Source organism: Engystomops pustulosus, chromosome 8 (genome assembly GCF_040894005.1).
Source record: "Engystomops pustulosus chromosome 8, aEngPut4.maternal, whole genome shotgun sequence".
NCBI lineage: Eukaryota > Metazoa > Chordata > Amphibia > Anura > Leptodactylidae > Engystomops > Engystomops pustulosus.
The window spans coordinates 104,106,961-104,132,623 of NC_092418.1; the positions used below are offsets into that span (position 1 = coordinate 104,106,961).

The following is a 25,663-nucleotide window of genomic DNA, read 5'->3' on the forward strand; positions in this document are numbered from 1 at the left end:
AGAGCTGCACTCACTATTCTGCTGGTGCAGTCACTGTGTACATACATGACATTACTTATCCTGTACTGATCCTGAGTTACATCCTGTATTATACTCCAGAGCTGCACTCACTATTCTGCTGCTGGTGCAGTCACTGTACATACATGATATTACTTATCCTGTACTGATCCTGAGTTACATCCTGTATTATACCCCAGAGCTGCACTCACTATTCTGCTGCTGGTGCAGTCACTGTACATACATGACATTACTTATCCTGTACTGATCCTGAGTTACATCCTGTATTATACCCCAGAGCTGCACTCACTATTCTGCTGCTGGTGCAGTCACTGTGTACATACATGACATTACTTATCCTGTACTGGTCCTGAGTTACATCCTGTGTTATACTCCAGAGCTGCACTCACTATTCTGCTGGTGCATTTCCCCTTTATGGTAGTTCTGGTCGCCTCCTGTGGTCGGGTTATTCTCATTTTATCTACAGATAAATAAACAGAAAAAAAAGGCAAATAGGTAAAATAAAATGCTCCAGTGCCTCTGACAAGAAACGAACTCCGCGCCGTTCCCATCATCTCCTGTTCTCCAATAATAGACATTTTCCAGAGCGCTGAATTTTCAGTATTTCCAGTGATTCTCTTGATGTGCGGCTTCTATGACTGGTGATTCATCCATACAAAACGAGCCCGGGACAACTTAAAGGGGAACTCCACCTGAAAGCCTCCAAACAAACAGTACTATGTGTGCACCACAGGGCAGTACTATGTGTGCACCACAGGGCAGTACTATGTGTGCACCACAGGGCAGTACTATGTGTGCACCACAGGGCAGTACTATGTGTGCTCCACAGGGCAGTACTATGTGTGCTCCACAGGGCAGTACTATATGTGCACCACAGGGCAGTACTATGTGTGCACCACAGGGCAGTACTATGTGTGCACCACAGGGCAGTACTATGTGTGCACCACAGGGCAGTACTATGTGTGCACCACAGGGCAGTACTATGTGTGCACCACAGGGCAGTACTATGTGTGCACCACAGGGCAGTACTATGTGTGCTCCACAGGGCAGTACTATGTGTGCACCACAGGGCAGTACTATGTGTGCACCACAGGGCAGTACTATATGTGCACCACAGGGCAGTACTATGTGTGCACCACAGGGCAGTACTATGTGTGCACCACAGGGCAGTACTATGTGTGCACCACAGGGCAGTACTATGTGTGCACCACAGGGCAGTACTATGTGTGCACCACAGGGCAGTACTATGTGTGCACTGCAGGGCACAATTTGAAAGTTAAATCCCGCGCTCAGTCCGAATCAATCGGATTGTCCGACGGCACGACCACCATTTCTTTCTCTTGGTCAACAGGGTCAAGTGCGACACAATCCCAGCACAGACACTTCTTACACCTGTACAAGCCGTGTAATCCCTGAAAAAGGTGCACAGTCCGACTAAAGTGCTGACCGCGACCCTTAGTAAATGAGCCCCATTATGTTTATGTATGGCGGTATCACATGGCACCATGTAGCAATATTATATATATACTACGTATATTACAGAAATACAAGAGGGGAGATGGTGATACATCATGATAAAATGTATCTAAGCGCAGCTGCTGAGGTGTGATACGTGGTGATACAGTGTGATACCATGTATCCAGGCGCAGGTACTGAGGTCTTGTCACAGGGCAGCAGATGGGATACATGGTATCACGCTGTATCACCACGGATAAGCACATCCTGTGCACACAGAGTGCGATGGCATGGGAGGCTCCAGGAACAGATGGGCGCCCGTGGGACACCGCCATCCCCCGTACTCCCTGGCGCAGGCCTCGCGCTCTTGTTTTGCTCTTATGATTATTATTCTCCATGGAGGAGATCACCTCTTAAAGGGCCGGTGATCCCGATATTAATCGCTGTGTAACATTTTGCTTTCCGTTTTCTGGCGATGCTATGTGGATTGATGTGCAGTTATTTCCGATTCCTCCAGCGGTGGATACACGGTAATTCTATATAATTATTCTGCGGCTCTGTCGGATGAACGCGCAGTGTGAACAGAGCCAAAGCGGGGGAGGGGTGTGGGGGGATTAGAGGCCGCTGCCAGTCCATAGTCCACCCCAAACAAAAGCCCAGCAGTAAATGAAGAATTAGCCGCAATGACCAACGCGCCCGCTGCGACCCAATAAAACGGATTATCAAAGTCTTTCGGGTCAGCGCCATGATTAGCGGCTACCCCTGACCGCCCGACATTGACCCTTTCCGTCCCGGAGAATGGACGTTGGTGCGAGAGTAATGAACCTATGATAGGAGCACAGGAAGGGTTAAACCTGAGAAGGACCAATAAATGGAAGCGACTAATGCAGGTCCCCCAAGCCCAAACTGTGACAGGCGGACACCGAGCCACCCAGCTTTCCCAGAAACCCTGATCTGAATGCCCACTGACCGTACCCCACTATTTACTAGACTGCGCCCCCAAGTGTCCTACAAGGGGAACCCCAATTGACTCATCCCACAGTTACTGCCCTGTTCTGCTTTTATAAGTTCTGGCATTCTATATGTGAATCAGGAGGATTAGGCTGAGCAGTGCTTTAGGTTCTCGTGAATAAGAAAACTTTGTTCACATTCACATCATAGCTAGTTCTGCTCTCAGCTGAAGATCTGTTACAGTGGTGTCTAGAGGTGAGACAATGCATGAGCCTCCTGGACTCCAGACTGATACATTGTAGCAAATCAGTGGATGGTTAGTCCGGCTCTCCGCTGATGGTTTGGTACAGTTAAATCCAGTCTAGACAATTCTCTGTGACTGCAGCAGTGGTGGCAGGATCGGGGGGTCGGCCGGGGGCGTCTCTGCATTTTGGTGTTCGGGGTCATGGTGTGGAAACACTTCAGGTCGTTCTCATCATTTCTGGGAAAATCTAATCTGCTGGAGGTGACAGAAGACAAATGCCAGGAGGTGCGTTGGGACCGGCGACTTCTGCGCCAGCGCTGGATACAAGCTGCTAAATATCAGCTACAGACACAGTGTCATCACAACTTATAAGGGACACTTGCTCATCCTGCGCCTTCTGGTTCCTGGACATACTCCTGTATGGAAGGTGGGTTGTCGAGACCAATGTGAAAACATGGATGGCAAGTGGGTTGTGAAGCACAGTGCAGTTACCAGTATAGAAGGTGGGTTGTGGAGCGAGGTGTGGGAACCGGTACTATATGGAGGATGGGTTGTGGAGCGTGGTGTGGAAACCTGTACTGTATAGAAGGTGGGTTGTGGAGCGAGGTGTGGGAACCTGTACTATTTGGAAGGTGGGTTGTGGAGCGTGGTGTAGGAACCTGTACTATATGGAGGGTGGGTCGTGGAGCGCGGTGTGGGAACCTTTACCGTATGGAAGGTGGGTTGTGGACCGTGGCGTGGAAACCTGTACTGTATGGAAGGTGGTTGGGGAGCACGGTGAGGGGGTTTGTTGTAGAGCGTGGTGTGGGAACCTGTACTATATGGAAGGTGGGTTGTGGAGCGTGGTTTGGAAACCTGTACCATATGGAAGGTGGTTATGGAGCGCGGTGTGGGAACCTGTACTATATGGAAGGTGGTTGTGGAGCATGGTGTGGGAACCTGTACTATATGGAAGGTGGGTTAATGTAGTGTGGTGTGGAAACCTGTACTGTATGGAAGGTGGGTTGTGGAGCATGGGGTGTGGAAACCTATACTGCATAGAATGTGGGTTGTGGTGCGGGAAACTGTATGGAAGGTGGGTTGTGGAGCGTGGTGTGGGAACCTGTACTATATGGAAGGTGGGTTGTGGAACATTGGGTCGAAATCTGTACTGTATAGAAGGTGGGTTGTGGTGCACATTGAGGGAACCTGTATGGCAGATGGGTTGTGGAGCAAGGTGTGGGAACCTGTACTATATGGAAGGTGGGTTATGGAGCATGGTGTGGAAACCTATACTGTATAGAAGGTGGGTTGTGGAGCGTAATGTGGGCACATGTTTGGCAATTGAGTTGTGGAGCACGGTTGTGGAGCACGGTGTGGAAACCTGTATTGCAAGTATGTTGTGGAGCGCAGTGTGGGCACCTCTTTACAGGTAGATTGTGGAGCGGGAACATGAACTATATATTGCGTGTGAGTTATGGAGCATGGTGTGGGAACCTGTATGGCAGGTGGATGGTGGAGTGCAGAATAAGAACCTGTATGGTAGGTGAGTTATGTGTGGTTACAGGTGTGGTTGTATAGTAGATGGGTTGTGGAGCGTGGTGTGGGAACATGTATAGTAGGTGAGTTGTGAAGCGTGGTGTGGGAACATGTATAGTAGATGGGTTGTGAAGCGTGGTGTGGGAACATGTATAAGAGATGGGTTGTGGAGCGTGGTGTGGGAACATGTATAGTAGGTGAGTTGTGAAGCGTGGTGTGGGAACATGTATAGTAGATGGGTTGTGGAGCGTGGTGTGGGAACATGTATAGTAGATGGGTTGTGGTGCGTGGTGTGGGAACATGTATAGTAGATGGGTGGTGGAGCGTGGTGTGGGAACCTGTATAAGAGATGGGTTGTGGAGCGTGGTGTGGGAACATGTATAGTAGGTGAGTTGTGGTGCGTGGTGTGGGAACATGTATAGTAGATGGGTGGTGGAGCGTGGTGTGGGAACCTGTATGGAAGGTGGGTTCTGAGTGTGGTTACCTGTATAGAAGGTGGGTTGGAGCGTAGTGAGGAAACTCTACGTGGGGTGATGTCACCCCATGCTTGCCTGCTTCTCTGTCCGGCTGCAGATCCAGGCGGAGATGTGTTGGCGTCTGAGATGCGGGCGCTGCCAAACGCAGATAAATCAGTGGCTTCTGCTTTTATTAACTCCTTGTGAAGTGGCGCCGTCACCGCGGCAAAGGGTTAAGAGGCTGGTGATGAACTTCTGTGGAGTTGTTTTTCTGGCGGTTAGTTACTCCGCATGACAACCCACACATTTCATCAGCCGTGAGTGCGTCAGTAAATCAGGCTAATGGTTCTCGTCACGGACGTCCGCCATCTCTCCGCCGCGCTTTCTAACGCAGGACGTGCTTGACGGGATAGAAGCCGCTGCCGTGATTTGCGCACTTTCCATTTTCGCGGTGACACGTCCCTTCCTGCTGACGCCGGGAGATTGCCCCCATTTACTGACACACAAAATCCACCAATTAATTGACTCCTGACTGCGGGGTCATAAATATTTCAGGATGGAGGTGACACCGCGCTGCGGAAGGATCCCACCTCCCTGACATCTCACTGATCTTAAAGGGATTGTCCAATTTCAGCAAAGATTGTTGGTTCTGTAATGAAAAGTTATACAAGTTTCCAATAAACTTTCTGTATCCCTTTAGGGTTTTCTAGATCTCTGCTTGCTGTCTTTCTACAGGAAGCTTCAATGTTTACTTCCTGCGGATAAACACCAGTGCCTGGTCATGAGATGTCATACAGGTGCATGCCTGCATTATAACACACACCTCCGATTACTCTCTGTGATATAATGAGCTGTGCACCTGTGTGACATCACATGACCGGGGATATAACAAACCATTCACCTGTGTGACATCACAAGACCAGGGATATAACGTGCCATGCACCTGTGTGACATCACATGACCAAGGATATAACGAGCCATGCACCTGTGTGACATCACCTGACCAGGGACATAATGAGCCGTGCACCTGTGTGATGCCACATGACAAGAGATATAACGAGACGTGCACCTGTGTGACATCACATGACCAGAGATATAACGAGACATGCGCCTGTGTGACATCACATGACCAGGGATATAACGAGACGTGCGCCTGTGTGACATCACATGACCAGGGATATAACGAGACGTGCGCCTGTGTGACATCACATGACCAGGGATATAACGAGACGTGCGCCTGTGTGACATCACATGACCAGGGATATAACGAGACGTGCGCCTGTGTGACATCACATGACCAGGGATATAACGAGACGTGCACTTGTGTGACATCCCATGACCAGGGATATAACGAGAAGTGCACCTGTGTGACATCCCATGACCAGGGATATAACGAGACGTGCACCTGTGTGACATCCCATTACCAGGGATATAACGAGACGTGCACCTGTGTGACATCCCATTACCAGGGATATAACGAGACGTGCACCTGTGTGACATCCCATTACCAGGGATATAACGAGACGTGCACCTGTGTGACATCCCATTACCAGGGATATAACGAGACGTGCACCTGTGTGACATCCCATTACCAGGGATATAACGAGACGTGCACCTGTGTGACATCACAATACCAGGGATATAACGAGACGTGCACCTGTGTGACATCACAATACCAGGGATAATGTGCCGTACACCTGTACAAATGCGGAAAAAAAAATTTGCAGACACACTGACAATGAATACCTATACCACAAGAAGAGAGTGTGTGTCAATAAGGCGACAAATGATATACAAAACAAATGATACTTTATTTGAAAAATAACAGCAATTTGGTTAACCTGACACAAAATTCATAAACATGTTAAAAACACTGAAAAAATGCACAGCAGTACATATGACCAACAACTAGTTGGATTGGCTGGGTTTGGCGACACACCTTCTCTATAGACAAGTGTATATACAACTACCCCTCCAGGTAAATAACATGTAAGTATATATGGAACTCTACACCAGCTCCAAGATAGGAGCAGGAACCACGCAGAGAGAAATCACACACACAAGTCCTAAGAACAATCTGTCCAGACACATACAAGTAAAGACCAGTCTGATGTCAGATCACGGTCCATATAACAGGTCACAGGGGTAGGAGGTAGATAAAGAGAAGGTGGAGGGCTTCCCACGCATCCCTGTCCCTGTGTGACATCACATGACCAGGGATATAACGAGACGTGCACCTGTGTGACATCACATGACCAGGGATATAACGAGACGTGCACCTGTGTGACATCACATGACCAGGGATATAACGAGACGTGCACCTGTGTGACATCACATGACCAGGGACATAACCGGCTATGCACCTGTGTGACACCACATGACCAGTGATATAATGAGCCATGCACCTGTGTGACATCACATGACCAGGGACATAACCGGCTATGCACCTGTGTGACACCACATGACCAGTGATATAATGAGCCGTGCACCTGTGTGACATCAGATGACCAGGGATATAACGAGCCATGCACCTGTGTGACATCACATGACCAGGGACATAACCGGCTATGCACCTGTGTGACACCACATGACCAGTGATATAATGAGCCGTGCACCTGTGTGACATCACATGACCAGGGATATAACGAGCCATGCACCTGTGTGACATCACATGACCAGGGACATAACCGGCTATGCACCTGTGTGACACCACATGACCAGTGATATAATGAGCCGTGCACCTGTGTGACATCACATGACCAGGGATATAACGAGCCGTGCACCTGTGTGACATCACATGACCAGGGATGTAGAACGAGCCGTGCACCTGTGTGACATCACATGACCAGGGATATAACAAGCTGTGCACCTGTGTGACATCACATGACCAGGGATATAACAAGCCGTGCACCTGTGTGACATCACATGACCAGGGATATCTAATGCGTTTCATAACGCAATGAAAACGCATCACGTGACTGCACCCTTTAAAACACTTAAAAAGTGCATACAGGCGTCGCAGGGTTATCCTGGGGAAGGATATGGAGGATATACAAAGAGGAGACTGCAGAGGATACAATGTAACAACCTACCGAAACAGGAGGCATCCCAGCTGCTGGTTTTACTTTACTGTAACAAACTATCAGCTGTAAGGGTGTTCCTTTTAAAAAGGTGTGACCCCGCCGACTGCAGCCAGAGATGTGCCATCAGACCTCACACTGCTGTGCTCTGTGCTCTCTATATTTCATTTGTTCACAGTCCCTTACTGATAACACATGCCTCTAAAGACAAAACATAACACTGGCTACAGAGAGCACAGAGCACAGCAGTGTGAGGTCTGATTACACATCTCTCCAGGGACAATACATAACACTGACTGCAGAGAGCACAGAGCACAGCAGTGTGAGGTCTGATTACACATCTCTCCAGGACAATACATAACGCTGGCTGCAGAGAGCACAGCAGTGTGAGGTCTGATTACACATCTCTCCAGGGACAATACATAACACTGACTGCAGAGAGCACAGAGCACAGCAGTGTGAGGACTGATTACACATCTACCCAGAGACAATACATAACAATGGCTGCAGAGAGCACAGAGCACAGCAGTGTGAGGTCTGATTACACATCTCTCCAGGACAATACATAACACTGGCTGCAGAGAGCACAGAGCACAGCAGTGTGAGGTCTGATTACACATCTCTCCAGGGACAACACATAACACTGGCTGCAGAGAGCACAGAGCACAGCAGTGTGAGGTCCGATTACACATCTCTCCAGGACAATACACAACACAGGCTGCAGAGAGCACAGAGCACAGCAGTGTGAGGTCTGATTACACATCTCTCCAGGGACAATACATAACACTGGCTGCAGAGGGCACAGAGCACAGCAGTGTGAGGTCTGATTACACATCTCTCCAGGGACAACACATAACACTGGCTGCAGAGAGCACAGAGCACAGCAGTGTGAGGTCCGATTACACATCTCTCCAGGACAATACACAACACAGGCTGCAGAGAGCACAGAGCACAGCAGTGTGAGGAAACACAGTAATCTATGTTCCACAGTCCTGCTGTTACTGTTCTGCACAATGGTCGCCATAATGATGTACGGTTACATTATTCGGGCGCGGTGAGGTGTCGCTTCTTTATCGTCTCGTGCTGCGGCCTCCTCCCCTTCGTTAGATGCGATAATTAATAAGAGGTTAATTGGTTTTTCATAGAACATTTCTTTTCCTGGCAGCAGCACATTAAAAACAATCACTCAGGAATCATGGATTTTGGCCGTGGATTCGGCACCCGGACGCTCGTCACTGGCAAAGGGAGAAATCTGATACAAAGGGAGGAATCACGCAGGAGAAGAGGGCTCGCTGCAGCTCTGGATGTGAAAAGAGGTCAAACGAGACACATCAGCACTGTGAATGCAGCTTGGATGCAAAATCTAATCTAGCAGCATGAGTGCCCCGCCAGCTCTGGATGTGACTAGAGTATAAGACGTAAAGGAAGAGCAGTCACGGCAGCTCTGGATGTGACTAGAGTATAAGACGTAAAGGAAGAGCAGTCACGGCAGCTCTGTATGTGACTAGAGTATAAGACGTAAAGGAAGAGCAGTCACGGCAGCTCTGTATGTGACTAGAGTATAATTCATAAAGGAAGACCGGTGGCTGCAGCTCTGGTTGTGACTAGAGTATAAGACATAAAGGCAAAAGAGTCACAGCAGCTCTGGTTGTGACTAGAGTATAAGACATAAAGGCAGAACAGTCACAGCAGCTCTGTTAGTGACTAGAGTATAAGACATAAAGGAAGACCAGTGGCTGCAGCTCTGGTTGTGACTGGGTTTAGGGCGCAGCTCTGGTTGTGACTAGAGTATAAGACATAAAGGCATAACAGTGGCTGCAGCTCTTTATGTGACTAGAGTATAAGACATAAAAGGCAGACAAGTGACTGCAGCTCTGGGTGGGACTAGAGTATAAGACATAAAGGCAGACCAGTGACTGCAGCTCCGGTTGTGACTGGGTTTAGGGTGCAGCTCTGGTTGTGACTGTATTGTATGTGGTGTCTGTCCTCTCTGCGCCTCCATAATGATGAACATCTCACAACCCAAATTTTGGGTGAATGTTTCCCGTAGCGGCGTCGGCGTTTACGTCCGTGTTTTACGACCCTCTCCAGAATCCGCAGCGCCAGTAAATAACCGCATCCCGCCATATATTTAGTTTCGATTTCTTCTGCGTCCCACTAAACCGTATATATATTTGTGAGCGTCGGCGGTAATAGGCGATAAATAAGATGGCGGCAGATAAATGGCGGCAGCGCTGGAGCGGCAGCGCACATCTGTACACAGAGCGCACCCTTCACGTAACCTCTGCCGGATGATTAATGGCCGCTGGCGAGCGCCGCGCCCTCCGCTGCCAGGACTCCACAATCCAAAGTTTTTCACAAGTCCCGGGGGCCAAAACACGCACATAAAAATGCCGCTACGCAGCGCGAGGAGAAATATGCAAGCTTGCAGGCCGCGCCGTATATTTTATCTTTACACGTTCCTGAGTTTCACTCGCCAGGATTAACCCCTCACTGTCTGCGAGCGGAGCCACGTCCGATAATGAGCCGTCAAGGGAGCGCGCGCAGGGGGTGAGGGGTTAACAGGGGAGAGAAGGAAGAAGCCAAAATAGGAGGCAGCTTTTCGGGAACACAAACACCCCGGGTCCTGGCGGCAGCGACCAAGATGATTTAATAACATCGGGAATTGAGGCTCGTGCGTGGTAACCAATGGCAACCGCATTAAGACACCAACGACCGACACGTGACGGGTGAAAGAGACGAGCGAGAAAGGACAACATAGAGCATCAGCGACCTGTAATAAACCCGCTGCGCCCCAAGGATCCCATATACTGCGGCACATTTACTAAAGCCCCTGCGCCAGTTTTCTGCTGGACTCTGCAGGTTCTTTCTCATGTAAACTCGTACAAGTGGCGCGGCTGCACTAATCTTCACATGACACCAAGGGGGATGGCACACGTGGCGCTTTGAACCCGGTTTTGGGGCGTTTTTAAGCAGTCCGTCCAAAAACGCATTCGTTTTTGACAGGTTTGACCAATTATCTTAATTGAAATAGGTCAAAAACGCATGCATTTTTTGACGGACTTCTTATAAATGGGGCAAAAACGCGTTCAAAACGCCATGTGTGCCATCACCCTAAATCCTGCTCTAAGGGGGGCGTCCGGTGCTCAATCCAACAGAAGTGTGTTGCACGCCCCATGATGTACCAAAAAAAAGTGGTGCAGGCAGAGCCAGATTAATGCAAAAGCCCGGATCTGATACTGCACACACCCCCTGCACATAGTACACACCCCCTGCACATAGTGCACACCCCCTGCACATAGTGCACACCCCCTGCACATAGTGCACACCCCCTGCACATAGTACACAGCCCCTGCACATAGTACACCCCCCTGCACATAGTACACATCCCCTGCACATAGTACACATCCCCTGCACATAATACACACCCCCTGCACATAGTACACCCACCCTGCACATAGTACACACCCCCTGCACATAGTGCACACCCCCTGCACATAGTGCACACCCCCTGCACATAATACACCCACCCTGCACATAGTACACCCCCCTGCACATAGTACACCCCCTGCACATAGTACACCCCCTGCACATAGTATACACCCCCTGCTCATAGTACATCCTGCACATAGTACACACCCCCTGCACATAGTACACCCCCTGCACAAAGTACACACCCCCTGCACATAGTGCACACCCCCTGCACATAGTATACACCACCTGCACATAGTATACACCCCCTGCACATAGTATACACCCCCTGCTCATAGTACATCCTGCACATAGTACACACACCCTGCACATAGTACACACCCCTTGCACATAGCACATCCTGCACATAGTGCACATCCTGCACATAGTACACCCCCTGCACATAGTACATAGTACACCCCCTGCACATAGTACACACTGCACATAGTACACCCCCTGCATATAGTACACAGGACACTGCACATAGCACACACCCCCTGCTCATAGTACATCCTGCACATAGTACACACCCCCTGCTCATAGTACATCCTGCACATAGTACAACCCCTGCTGCACATAGTACAACCCCTGCTGCACATAGTACAACCCCTGCTGCACATAGTACACAGCCCCTGCACATAGTACACAGCCCCTGCACATAGTACACAGCCCCTGCACATAGTACACAGCCCCTGCACATAGTACACAGCCCCTGCACATAGTACACAGCCCCTGCACATAGTACACAGCCCCTGCACATAGTACACACCCCCTTCACATAGTACACAGCCCCTGCACATAGTACACACCCCCTGCACATAGTACACACCCCCTACACATAGTACACACCCCCTACACATAGTACACATCCCCTGCACATAGTACACACCATGCACATAGTACTCACCCCCTGTACATAGTACACACCCTGCACATAGTACACCCCCCTGCACATAGTACACACCCCCTGCACATAGTACACATCCCCTGCACATAGTACACATCCCCTGCACATAGTACACAGCCCCTGCACATAGTACACAGCCCCTGCACATAGTACACAGCCCCTGCACATAGTACACATTGCACTGCTCTTAGTAAATGTGAGCCAGTGTCTTATAAGACATTGGGGCAGATTTACTTACCCGGTCCATTCGCAATCCAGCGGCGCGTTCTCTGTGGAAGATTCGGGTCTTCTGGCGATTCACTAAGGTAGTGCGGCCGATGTCCACCAGGTGTCGCTGCTGCGCTGAAGTCCGTCGGTGTTCACCAAGCTATCGTGGGTGCAGGTAAGCGAAAGTCAAGCGACACTTTTTTTTTTTTAAAAAGTACGCCGGTTTTTCCGAATCCATCAGGTTTTCTTACGGCCACGCCCCCTGATTTCCATCGCGTGAACGCCGGCGCTGATGCGCAAAAAATCCGATCGCGTGTGCCAAAAACCCGGGGCAATTCAGGGAAAATCGGAGCAAAACAGTAAAATTCGGGTAACCCGACGGAAAAACGCAATTCGGGCTCTTAGTAAATGACCCCCAATGTATCAAAGCCCAAGGATTTATAGTAAGACAGCGTATCAAAGCACAGGGGATACTCTCTACTGAGCCAGTGTAGGAGGGGGCGCTGTGGCCCTGGTGGTCCTGTCACCATTAAGAGTCCTGGACGCCTCCATGCCACCTGAGCAAGGGCTGCGCACCGATCAGAGAGCAGGAACAGCATGGCGCCACCACAGTGCACAGGGTGTGTCTGGTACTGCAGCCTTGCCCCAGGGTATAGGGACAATCTGCTTAAAGGAGCGCAGAGCAGACTGACACTCAGAAGGGAGAAGAGGAGAAATGCTGTTACATTGTAACAAACCCTCATATACACGACCCCCGCATTTATACTTGTGTTTGACCCTCCATCACCTCCAACTATAAATAGCGCAGCAGCTCAGGTTACACCGTGACCCCACAGCATAAACTCCACGGTGTAATCCAGATGTGCAGCGAGACCCCCGAGCCCCTCGTACACTGACAGGGCAAGGACTTATTACAGATCAAACTTCCCACAACCATTGGGTCCCCCTGTTCAGGTCCCATGTGCTGTCAGGGAGGACCCCAGGGAGGCTAGAATGGTGGTCCACACTGGATGTCCATAACGGGTAACACATAAGACACTGCACCAGAACCTCTGCACTGAGAAGGCTGCAATATGCAGCACAATGGGGCCCCATGTGGCCCCCAGATCAATAAATGGTGATCTAGCGAGATAAAGACCTCACAGTCCCACATAGAGAGCGGCAGGTAATTACCCCAGAGGGGCCCCTGGGGGCCACAGCTTCCGATCAGTCATCAAGCTCAAAGATCTCTGCTCTTCATCACCACCAACCTGATGTGGGGGAGGGGAGAGACTGCTAAAAAGTCCAGGACTTATAGGAGGGAATTCACACTGCAAAGAAGAGGAAGAAATAACTGAAACTTAATTACAGTATAAACTCCATAGTGTGATCCGTCTTACAGTATAGACCCCATAGTGTGACCCCTCTTACAGTACAGACCCCATAGTGTGACCCCCTCTTACAGTATAGACCCCATAGTGTGACCCCCTCTTACAGTATAGACCCCATAGTGTGACCCCCTCTTACAGTATAGACCCCATAGTGTGACCCCCTCTTACAGTATAGACCCCATAGTGTGACCCCCATCTTACAGTATAGACCCCATAGTGTGACCCCCATCTTACAGTATAGACCCCATAGTGTGACCCCCTCTTACAGTATAGACCCCATAGTGTGACCCCCTCTTACAGTACAGACCCCATAGTGTGACCCCCTCTTACAGTATAGACCCCATAGTGTGACCCCCTCTTACAGTATAGACCCCATAGTGTGACCCCTCTTACAGTACAGACTCCATAGTGTGACCCCCTCTTACAGTACAGACCCCATAGTGTGACCCCTCTTACAGTACAGGCCCCATAGTGTGACCCCTCTTACAGTACAGACCCCATAGTGTGACCCCTCTTACAGTATAGACCCCATAGTGTGACCCCCTCTTACAGTATAGACCCCATAGTGTGACCCCCGTCTTACAGTATAGACTCCATAGTGTGACCCCCTCTTACAGTATAGACCCCATAGTGTGACCCCCTCTTACAGTATAGACCCCATAGTGTGACCCCCATCTTACAGTACAGACCCCATAGTGTGACCCCCTCTTACAGTATAGACCCCATAGTGTGACCCCCTCTTACAGTATAGACCCCATAGTGTGACCCCCATCTTACAGTACAGACCCCATAATGTGACCCCCATCTTACAGTACAGACCCCGTAGTGTGACCCCCTCTTACAGTATAGACCCCATAGTGTGACCCCCTCTTACAGTATAGACCCCATAGTGTGACCCCCTCTTACAGCATAGACCCCATAGTGTGACCCCTCTTACAGTACAGACCCCATAGTGTGGCCCCTCTTACAGTACAGACCCCATAGTGTAACCCCTCTTACAGTACAGACCCCATAGTGTGACCCCCATCTTACAGTACAGACCCCATAGTGTGACCCCTCTTACAGTATAGACCCCATAGTGTGGCCCCTCTTACAGTACAGACCCCGTAGTGTGACCCCCTCTTACAGTACAGACCCCGTAGTGTGACCCCCTCTTACAGTACAGACCCCGTAGTGTGACCCCCTCTTACAGTATAGACCCCATAGTGTGACCCCCTCTTACAGTATAGACCCCATAGTGTGACCCCTCTTACAGCATAGACCCCATAGTGTGACCCCCATCTTACAGTATAGACCCCATAGTGTGACCCCTCTTACAGTATAGACCCCATAGTGTGGCCCCTCTTACAGTATAGACCCCATAGTGTGACCCCTCTTACAGTATAGACCCCATAGTGTGGCCCCTCTTACAGTACAGACCCCGTAGTGTGACCCCCTCTTACAGTACAGACCCCGTAGTGTGACCCCCTCTTACAGTACAGACCCCGTAGTGTGACCCCCTCTTACAGTATAGACCCCATAGTGTGACCCCCTCTTACAGTATAGACCCCATAGTGTGACCCCTCTTACAGCATAGACCCCATAGTGTGACCCCCATCTTACAGTATAGACCCCATAGTGTGACCCCTCTTACAGTATAGACCCCATAGTGTGGCCCCTCTTACAGTACAGACCCCATAGTGTGACCCCTCTTACAGTATAGACCCCATAGTGTGACCCCTCCAAAGAGCAAAATTATATCCCAGAAATCCTCTCCGGAAAGGCTTCACCGTCCAGAGGGCGATGGTGGCGGCGAGGACGGGATGTGCTGGATGGGCAGCGTCAGCGCCATCAGAGACTGCGGAATCGGGGAGCAGGGGCCCAAACTTCTCATATCTGAGGAAAGCTGGGTGACAACCCATGCAGCCGCCCGCTCACATGGTGTGTCACATCTACAGTAGCAAGCGGAGGTCACACAGCTTTACCGCAACCCTGAAAGTAATGCTAACAATTGTTTCACGTAGAACCTCAGGTAGTCCCCAGGTACCCAGCTTTCCCAGGCACTGACATCTATACCGAACCACAACATTAACAGCGCAATTGTTACAAAAAGAAATTTGCTACAACAAGGTCAGAGGTCACAGCTCCGCTTCCTGCCCCTCCCCCGACAGCGGTCACCTCTAATTGAACCATTAAGAAGGATCCGTCACCAGTTTAATTCATTACGGAAATTCTGCCGCAACAGTAAATATAATGTATTCCGCATGAATTACGGAGGGGGGGGGGGGGGGCGCGTCCTTAATCTTCATGCATTTTACATTTAATTTTTAAATTGCTTTACCAGTTACGGGGAAACACACAACAGGCGAGGCGGGAAGATGGATGCCCCGCGCCAAACCCACGATTAAATGCACCGTGAAACCCAATGCAAATATACTGGGGGAGGGGGCGCCAGGACGCAGCGCACAGCGCAGGGGGAGGGGCTTGTAGAGTTTGTGCCTTTTTATTATCCAAAATTAAAAAATAAAGCTGCACCAACAACCACAACCAGGGAACAAGATGGAGGCTGCAGCGTATACCAGACCCCTCCCACCGCGACACTCCACTGGTGTCAGGCCCCTCCTGACCCTGTACCATGTATCATCCATAACATGTGATATTATTACACTGCAGACACCCCAGCCCCTCCTGACCCTGTACCATGTATCATCCATAACATGTGATATTATTACACTGCAGACACCCCAGCCCCTCCTGACCCTGTACCATGTGTCATCCATAACATGTGATATTATTACATTGCAGACATCCCAGCCCCTCCTGACCCTGTACCATGTATCATCCATAACATGTGATATTATTACACTGCAGACATCCCGGCCCCTCCTGACCCTGTACCATGTATCATCCATAACATGTGATATTATTACACTGCAGACACCCCGGGCCCTCCTGACCCTGTACCATGTATCATCCATAACATGTGATATTATTACACTGCAGACATCCCGGCCCCTCCTGACCCTGTACCATGTATCATCCATAACAGGTGATATTATAACACTGCAGACATCCCGGCCCCTCCTGACCCTGTACCATGTATCATCCATAACATGTGATATTATAACACTGCAGACATCCCGGCCCCTCCTGACCCTGTACCATGTATCATCCATAACATGTGATATTATTACACTGCAGACATCCCGGCCCCTCCTGACCCTGTACCATGTATCATCCATAACATGTGATATTATTACACTGCAGACATCCCGGCCCCTCCTGACCCTGTACCATGTATCATCCATAACATGTGATATTATTACACTGCAGATATCCCAGCCCCTCCTGACCCTGTACCATGTATCATCCATAACATGTGATATTATTACACTGCAGACATCCCGGCCTCTCCTGACCCTGTACCATGTATCATCCATAACATGTGATATTATTACACTGCAGACACCCCGGGCCCTCCTGACCCTGTACCATGTATCATCCATAACATGTGATATTATTACACTGCAGACATCCCGGCCCCTCCTGACCCTGTACCATGTATCATCCATAACATGTGATATTATTACACTGCAGACATCCCGGCCCCTCCTGACCCTGTACCATGTATCATCCATAACATGTGATATTATAACACTGCAGACATCCCGGCCCCTCCTGACCCTGTACCATGTATCATCCATAACATGTGATATTATTACACTGCAGACATCCCGGCCCCTCCTGACCCTGTACCATGTATCATCCATAACATGTGATATTATTACACTGCAGACATCCCGGCCCCTCCTGACCCTGTACCATGTATCATCCATAACATGTGATATTATTACACTGCAGATATCCCAGCCCCTCCTGACCCTTCACCATGTATCATCCATAACATGTGATATTATTACACTGCAGACATCCCGGCCTCTCCTGACCCTGTACCATGTATCATCCATAACATGTGATATTATTACACTGCAGACATCCCGGCCTCTCCTGACCCTGTACCATGTATCATCCATAACAGGTGATATTATTACACTGGAGACATCCCGGCCCCTCCTGACCCTGTACCATGTATCATCCATAACAGGTGATACTATTACACTGCAGACATCCCGGCCTCTCCTGAGCCTGTACCATGTATCATCCATAACAGGTGATACTATTACACTGCAGACATCCCGGCCTCTCCTGACCCTGTACCATGTATCATCCATAACAGGTGATATTATTACACTGCAGACATCCCGGCCCCTCCTGACCCTGTACCATGTATCATCCATAACATGTGATATTATTACACTGCAGACATCCCGGCCCCTCCTGACCCTGTACCATGTATCATCCATAACAGGTGATATTATTACACTGCAGACATCCCGGCCCCTCCTGACCCTGTACCATGTATCACCTATAACATGTGATATTATTACACTGCAGACATCCCTGCCCCTCCTGACCCTGTACCATGTATCATCCATAACATGTGATATTATTACACTGCAGACATCCCAGCCCCTCCTGACCCCATACCATGTATCATCCATAACATGTGATATTATTACACTGCAGACATCCCGGCCCCTCCTGACCCTGTACCATGTATCATCCATAACATGTGATATTATTACACTGCAGACATCCCGGCCCCTCCTGACCCTGTACCATGTATCACCTATAACATGTGATATTATTACACTGCAGACATCCCTGCCCCTCCTGACCCTGTACCATGTATCATCCATAACATGTGATATTATTACACTGCAGACATCCCAGCCCCTCCTGACCCTGTACCATGTGTCATCCATAACATGTGATATTATTACACTGCAGACATCCCAGCCCCTCCTGACCCTGTACCATGTATCATCCATAACATGTGATATTATTACACTGCAGACATCCCGGCCCCTCCTGACCCTGCACCATGTATCATCCATAACATGTGATGTTATCACACTTATAACAATGTGGCTTCTCGCAGCTTTCTGTGCTGCTGGGGTCACCCATCACTTGAGGGGTCCCCACAGGAGCAGCCAGGCATTAGGGGAGCTAAAGGGGTCAGTAGAGATGAAAAAAAAGAGCCCCAATTACTGACAGCAAGCAGAGGAGTAACGTGAAGAACATTTCAGAAGAAGATTCATTCTCTCCAGTATCTAATGTGACGGAGCAGCAGCTGTGCTAAGTATGCAGCAGAGCTGGTCCCATTCCTGGGCTCGGTGGGCAATGGGGTGGGATGGGATTTATTATTCTCTTCCCTCGTCCCTCATGCCAGTCATGTCTGAGCGTAGCAGAGCATGGCAGTACAAGAGGCGGTAAGGGGAGCCCCCTGAAAGCCGCCGCCGCGCTCTGCCCACGGCTTAATGGGTTTTTGCGGCAGGAGATCTACCATAAGTGATTTCGCTGGCAGCGGCACCCTGTCTGTATGAGGCGGCAGCAGCAGATTGCCTGGCACCATCCAACTGGCGCAGCGCACAATCCCAGAGATGACAGATGAAGCCAGCAAATTACTAACTTCAGCAGACCGCGCCGATTATCCCCAGACCGCACCCTTCATACCCACCCCCCCTGGGACACACCGCTCGTGCCCATCCCCAGTCCGCGCTACTTGTGCCCATCCCCAGACCGACCAGTAACTGGGCACATACCACAGAGAAACATGGGGGGCACACTGGGTCCAGTAACTGGGAACATACCGGGGCCATATATGGTGGGCGCAGGGGGTCCAGTAACTGAGCACATACGTGGGAATACATGGGGGGCGCACTGGGTCCAGTAACTGGAAACATACCGGGGCAGACATGGGGGGGCGCACTGGGACCAGTAACTGGAAACATAACGGGGCAGACATGGGGGGCGCACTGGGTCCAGTAACTGGAAACATACCGGGGCAGACATGGGGGAGCGCACTGGGACCAGTAACTGGGCACATAACAGGGCTATACATGGGGGTAACATGGAGTCCAGTAACTTGAAACATATCGGGGACATACATGGGGGAGCCCGGGGTAAAGTAACTGGGTACATACTGGAGCCCTACATGGGGGTGCAGGGGGCCCAGTAACTGGGCACATACCGGGGCCACACAAGGGGGGAGGTGCAGGGGGTCCAGTAACTGGGCACATACCAGACAATACATGGGGAGGCACAGGGAGTCCAGTAACCGGGAACATAAGGGGGCTATACACGGGGGGTGCAGGGGGTCCAGTAACTAGGCACATAGTTTGGCCATACATGGGGGGCACTCGGGGTGCAGTAACTAGACACATACCGGGGGCATACATGGGGGGTGTAGGGGGTCTAGTAACTTGGCACATACCAGGCCATACAAAGGGGGCACAATGTAACAGTGGAGGAGCAGAGACTCTAGTTACCGCTGTGAATTCCAGTTGTTGTTCTCTGTTATCAGAGGAAGTGCAGACAATTGGAAGCGGAGGTATAAATGATTGTGCTCCGCTCCAGCGACTCCGGCAGATCTGTAATATAAGGGCGACTTCTGATTTTCCAATATTTATGTCTCATCGACTGCAGTGATGTGAAATAACGGAGGCAGCAATGACAGCGATGGGCAGCAAAGTAAACACGCGGCCGCCATGTACGGGCTGACAGGCGCACCTTCATCATTACCGGACGCCGCGTGTCATCTCTTATCTGCGCCGCCGCTCGTTCAAGATTCCAGCGCCATCTGTGCCCGGCGGCACGGAACTGATTTATACATGGACCAAGGCGCCGCCGCTAAAAGTAAATGTTACACGGAATGGAAGGAAGAGACCGCACTCCTACAGGGAATAAGGGGTCATGGGCCCACACAGACGGGCACCACCACATTCACCAACTATTCAACTTACCTGTGATCCTGATTGACAGATCTGTGTTACAGTCATACACTTGCATTTCTGTCCTATTTATGAACCAGAAGGGTCAGGATGAACAGTGCCCAAATATGTAAGGTCCACACCGGGGGGGTGGCGGTGTTAACAAGTTATTTTTCAGGATCACACGGAATCTTTCCATGTTTTTCAGCCTCATCCGATGACAGAAGCCGCGGATCCGTCCAACATTGGAACACAAGGTGGGGCCAACACCGAGGTCAGGAAAATCAGGAGGAGGTCAGCATGCAGGACAGGAAAATGTGGTGACCCCAGAGGGAGGCCTAGTGGGCGGAGACCCTCATCCAGCAGCACTCGGACCCCAAGGTCATGTTTCCAGCTCGTCAGCACCTGGGATGTGACTAGAGCAGGAAGTGACCTCGGATTTCATCCTGGACTCAAGCAGCGAACAGATGAGACCGGCGCCGCGCCAAACCCAAGGAACCACCGCCCCGGGGTCACTCACGGGGAAAGGCAGAGCAACACCCCAAAAATGTCCCAAAAACAGAGGGTTAACTCTGTGACTGCTGGGGCGGATCACATGAATGTTTTATTATATTTGTGTCTGTCCCCCATGATCTGTACAGCGCAGCGCTATATGATGGCGCTATAGAAATACAATTATTATTATAGAGCCCTTACACATTCTTACATCCAGAGCTGCGCTCACAATTCTGCTGTCTGATACCTCTAATAATCACCCAGCGGGGTTTCTGCAGCTTCATATCTGGGGTAACAGAGAAGAACAGAGTGGAGAATGCAGCTCTGGATGTGACTAGAGTATAAAGTTGGCCATACAGTCACATGTTGCTCTTTGATTCACTGGACAATTGAGGGGGTTCTTCGGGGACCCCCGGCAGGGATTAACCCCGGCAGCGCTGTGGTTACTGGATGCATTGAGCAGCGGGTGATTAGAGGTTTTGGGCCTGTGAGTTTTGGCGCCTGGTGCGACCACAAGTCACTGGGAGCGAGTCCTGGCCGGCGGTGGGTCCCGGATGAGCGGTTCTGGAGTGATTCTGGCAGCGCCCGCTCCTGCAGCTGCAAAAGGACATTATCCGAGCGAGAGATTCAGAGACGACTCATTCCAAAGCTCATCCTCTCCCTCCAATCCTCCCGGATAGACGAGGGACAGAGACCTTCCCTCAAATCCAGCAACGTTATCCTCCTGCAGAGAGACAACCCCAGAGGATCGAGACCCCCACAGATTCCGGGCACATAACCACCAATACTGAGCTTCCTGGTGCATGAAAACAATGAAAGGACTAAAGTGATGGCAAACGAGAGAATCACTGGAGCCCAGGTGGTCTGTGCCATTAAAGGGGGGGTGCGCTGCGCCCCCAGGTGCAGGATGTGAGGGGGGTGCCCTGTGCCCCCGGGTGCGGGATGAGAGGGGGTGCGCTGCGCCCCCAGGTGCAGGATGTGAGGGGGGTGCCCTGTGCCCCCGGGTGCGGGATGAGAAGGGGTGCGCTGCGCCCCCAGATGAAGGTTGAGAGGGGTGCACTACACTCCCAGGTGCAGGATGAGAGGGGGTGCACAGTGCCCCCAGGTGCAGGATGAGAGGGGGTGCGCTGCGCCCCCAGGTGCAGGATGAGAGGGGGTGCGCTTCCAGGTGCAGGGTGAGAAGGGGTGCGCTGCGCTCCCAGGTGCAGGATGAGAGGGGGTGCGCTGCGCTCCCAGGTGTAGGGTGAGAATGGGTGCGGGCAGGGGGCAGTTACATTGCTCTGATGTCTCCTCTCACATCCTCTCGATTCCCGGCATTATACCGCGCTCACCTCGGCTCAGAGCATCACACAATTAATAACTTTTACCCACCAGCAAGAAAAATTTCCAATTTAGCCGAGTCCTGTGACGGTGGCGAGTGCCGGGGAGTCACCAAGCGGAGATCTGGAAATAACCTTATAATTAAACCCTCTGGTCACTGCAGCGGTAATGTCCTCCACACCGAGACAAGTATGAGAGATTATAACACCACGGGCCCCTGGAGAGAAAGATGGGGGCCCAATCACACAGATTATACACCACCACTAGGGGGAGATCACTACATACAGATTATACACCACCACTAGGGGGAGATCACTACATACAGATTATACACCACCACTAGGGGGAGCTCACTACGTACAGGTTATACACCACCACTAGGGGGAGATCACTACGTACAGATTATACACCACCACTAGGGGGAGCTCACTACATACACATTATACACCACCACTAGGGGGAGATCACTACATACAGATTATACACCACCACTAGGAGGAGATCACTACATACAGATTATACACCACCACTAGGGGGAGATCACTACATACAGATTATACACCACCACTAGGGGGAGATCACTACATACAGATTATACACCACCACTAGGGGGAGATCACTGCATACAGATTATACACCACCACTAGGGGGAGATCACTACATACACATTATACACCGCCACTAGAGGGAGATCACTATATACAGATTATACACCACCACTAGGGGGAGATCACTACATACAGATTATACACCACCACTAGGGGGGGATCACTACATACAGATTATACACCACCACTAGGAAGAGATCACTACATACAGATTATACACCACCACTAGGGGGAGATCACTACATACAGATTATACACCACCACTAGGGGGAGATCACTGCATACAGATTATACACCACCACTAGGGGGAGATCACTACATACAGATTATACACCACCACTAGGGGGAGATCACTACATACAGATTATACACCACCACTAGGGGGAGCTCACTACATACAGATTATACACCACCACTAGGAGGAGATCACTACATACAGATTATACACCACCACTAGGGGGAGCTCACTACATTCAGATTATACACCACCACTAGAAGGAGATCACTACATACAGATTATACACCACCACTAGGAGGAGATCAATACATACAGATTATACACCACCACTAGGGGGAGCTCACTACATACAGATTATACACCACCACTAGGGGGAGCTCACTACATACACATTATACACCACCACTAGGGGGAGATCACTACATACAGATTATACACCACCACTAGGGGGAGCTCACTACATACACATTATACACCACCACTAGGGGGAGCTCGCTACATACAGATTATACACCACCACTAGGAGGAGCTCACTACATACAGATTATACACCACCACTAGGGGGAGCTCACTACATACAGATTATACACCACCACTAGGGGGAGCTCACTACATACACATTATACACCACCACTAGGGGGAGATCACTACATACAGATTATACACCACCACTAGGGGGAGCTCACTACATACAGATTATACACCACCACTAGGGGGAGATCACTACATACAGATTATACACCACAACTAGGGGGAGCTCACTACATACAGATTATACACCACCACTAGGGGGGAATCGCTACATACAGATTATACACCACCACTAGGAGGAGATCACTACATACAGATTATACACCACCACTAGGGGGAGATCACTGCATACAGATTATACACCACCACTAGGGGGAGATCACTACATACAGATTATACACCACCACTAGGAAGAGATCACTACATACAGATTATACACCACCACTAGGGGGAGATCACTACATACAGATTATACACCACCAATTGGAAGAGATCACTACATACAGATTATACACCACCACTAGGGGGAGATCACTACATACAGATTAAACACCACCACTAGGGGGAGATCACTACATACAGATTATATACCACCACTAGGGGGAGCTCACTACATACAGATTATATACCACCACTAGGGGGAGATCACTACATACAGATTATACACCACCACTAGGGGGAGATCACTACATACAGATTATATACCACCACTAGGGGGAGCTCACTACATACAGATTATATACCACCACTAGGGGGAGCTTACTACATACAGATTATACACCACCACTAGGGGGAGATCACTACATACAGATTATACACCACCACTAGGGGGAGATCACTGCATACACATTATACACCACCACTAGGGGGAGATCACTACATACAGATTATACACCACCACTAGGAAGAGATCACTACATACAGATTATACACCACCACTAGGGGGAGATCACTACATACAGATTATACACCACCACTAGGAAGAGATCACTACATACAGATTATACACCACCACTAGGGGGAGATCACTACATACAGATTATACACCACCACTAGGGGGAGATCACTACATACAGATTATACACCACCACTAGGGGGAGCTCACTACATACAGATTATACACCACCACTAGGGGGAGATCACTACATACAGATTATACACCACCACTAGGGGGAGATCACTACATACAGATTATATACCACCACTAGGGGGAGCTCACTACATACAGATTATATACCACCACTAGGGGGAGCTTACTACATACAGATTATACACCACCACTAGGGGGAGCTCACTACATACAGATTATACACCACCTCTAGGGGGAGATCACTACATACAGATTATACACCACCACTAGGGGGAGATCACTACATACAGATTATACACCACCACTAGGAGGAGATCACTACATACAGACTATACACCACCACTAGGAGGAGATCACTACATACAGATTATACACCACCACTAGGGGGAGATCACTGCATACAGATTATACACCACCACTAGGGGGAGATCACTACATACAGATTATACACCACCACTAGGAAGAGATCACTACATACAGATTATACACCACCACTAGGGGGAGATCACTACATACAGATTATACACCACCACTAGGAAGAGATCACTACATACAGATTATACACCACCACTAGGGGGAGATCACTACATACAGATTATACACCACCACTAGGGGGATATCACTACATACAGATTATATACCACCACTAGGGGGAGCTCACTACATACAGATTATACACCACCACTAGGGGGAGATCACTACATACAGATTATACACCACCACTAGGGGGAGATCACTACATACAGATTATATACCACCACTAGGGGGAGCTCACTACATACAGATTATATACCACCACTAGGGGGAGCTTACTACATACAGATTATACACCACCACTAGGGGGAGCTCACTACATACAGATTATACACCACCTCTAGGGGGAGATCACTACA

General features: G+C 49.9%; 1 protein-coding gene across 3 annotated transcripts in view; it reads right to left on the reverse strand.

Moving 5' to 3' along the window:
- Nucleotides 1-25,663, reverse strand: part of SEMA5B (semaphorin 5B) — a 146,766-nt gene that overhangs the window by 113,194 nt on the left and 7,909 nt on the right. The window contains exon 1 of one of the 3 annotated variants that reach the window (XM_072122083.1): nucleotides 20,522-20,561. The exons of the other annotated variants lie outside the window; for them this stretch is intronic. The gene's annotated coding sequence lies outside the window, so the exon portion shown is untranslated. Of the gene's footprint in view, nucleotides 1-20,521; nucleotides 20,562-25,663 lie in introns of those variants that run through there. 3 annotated transcript variants of the gene reach the window in all.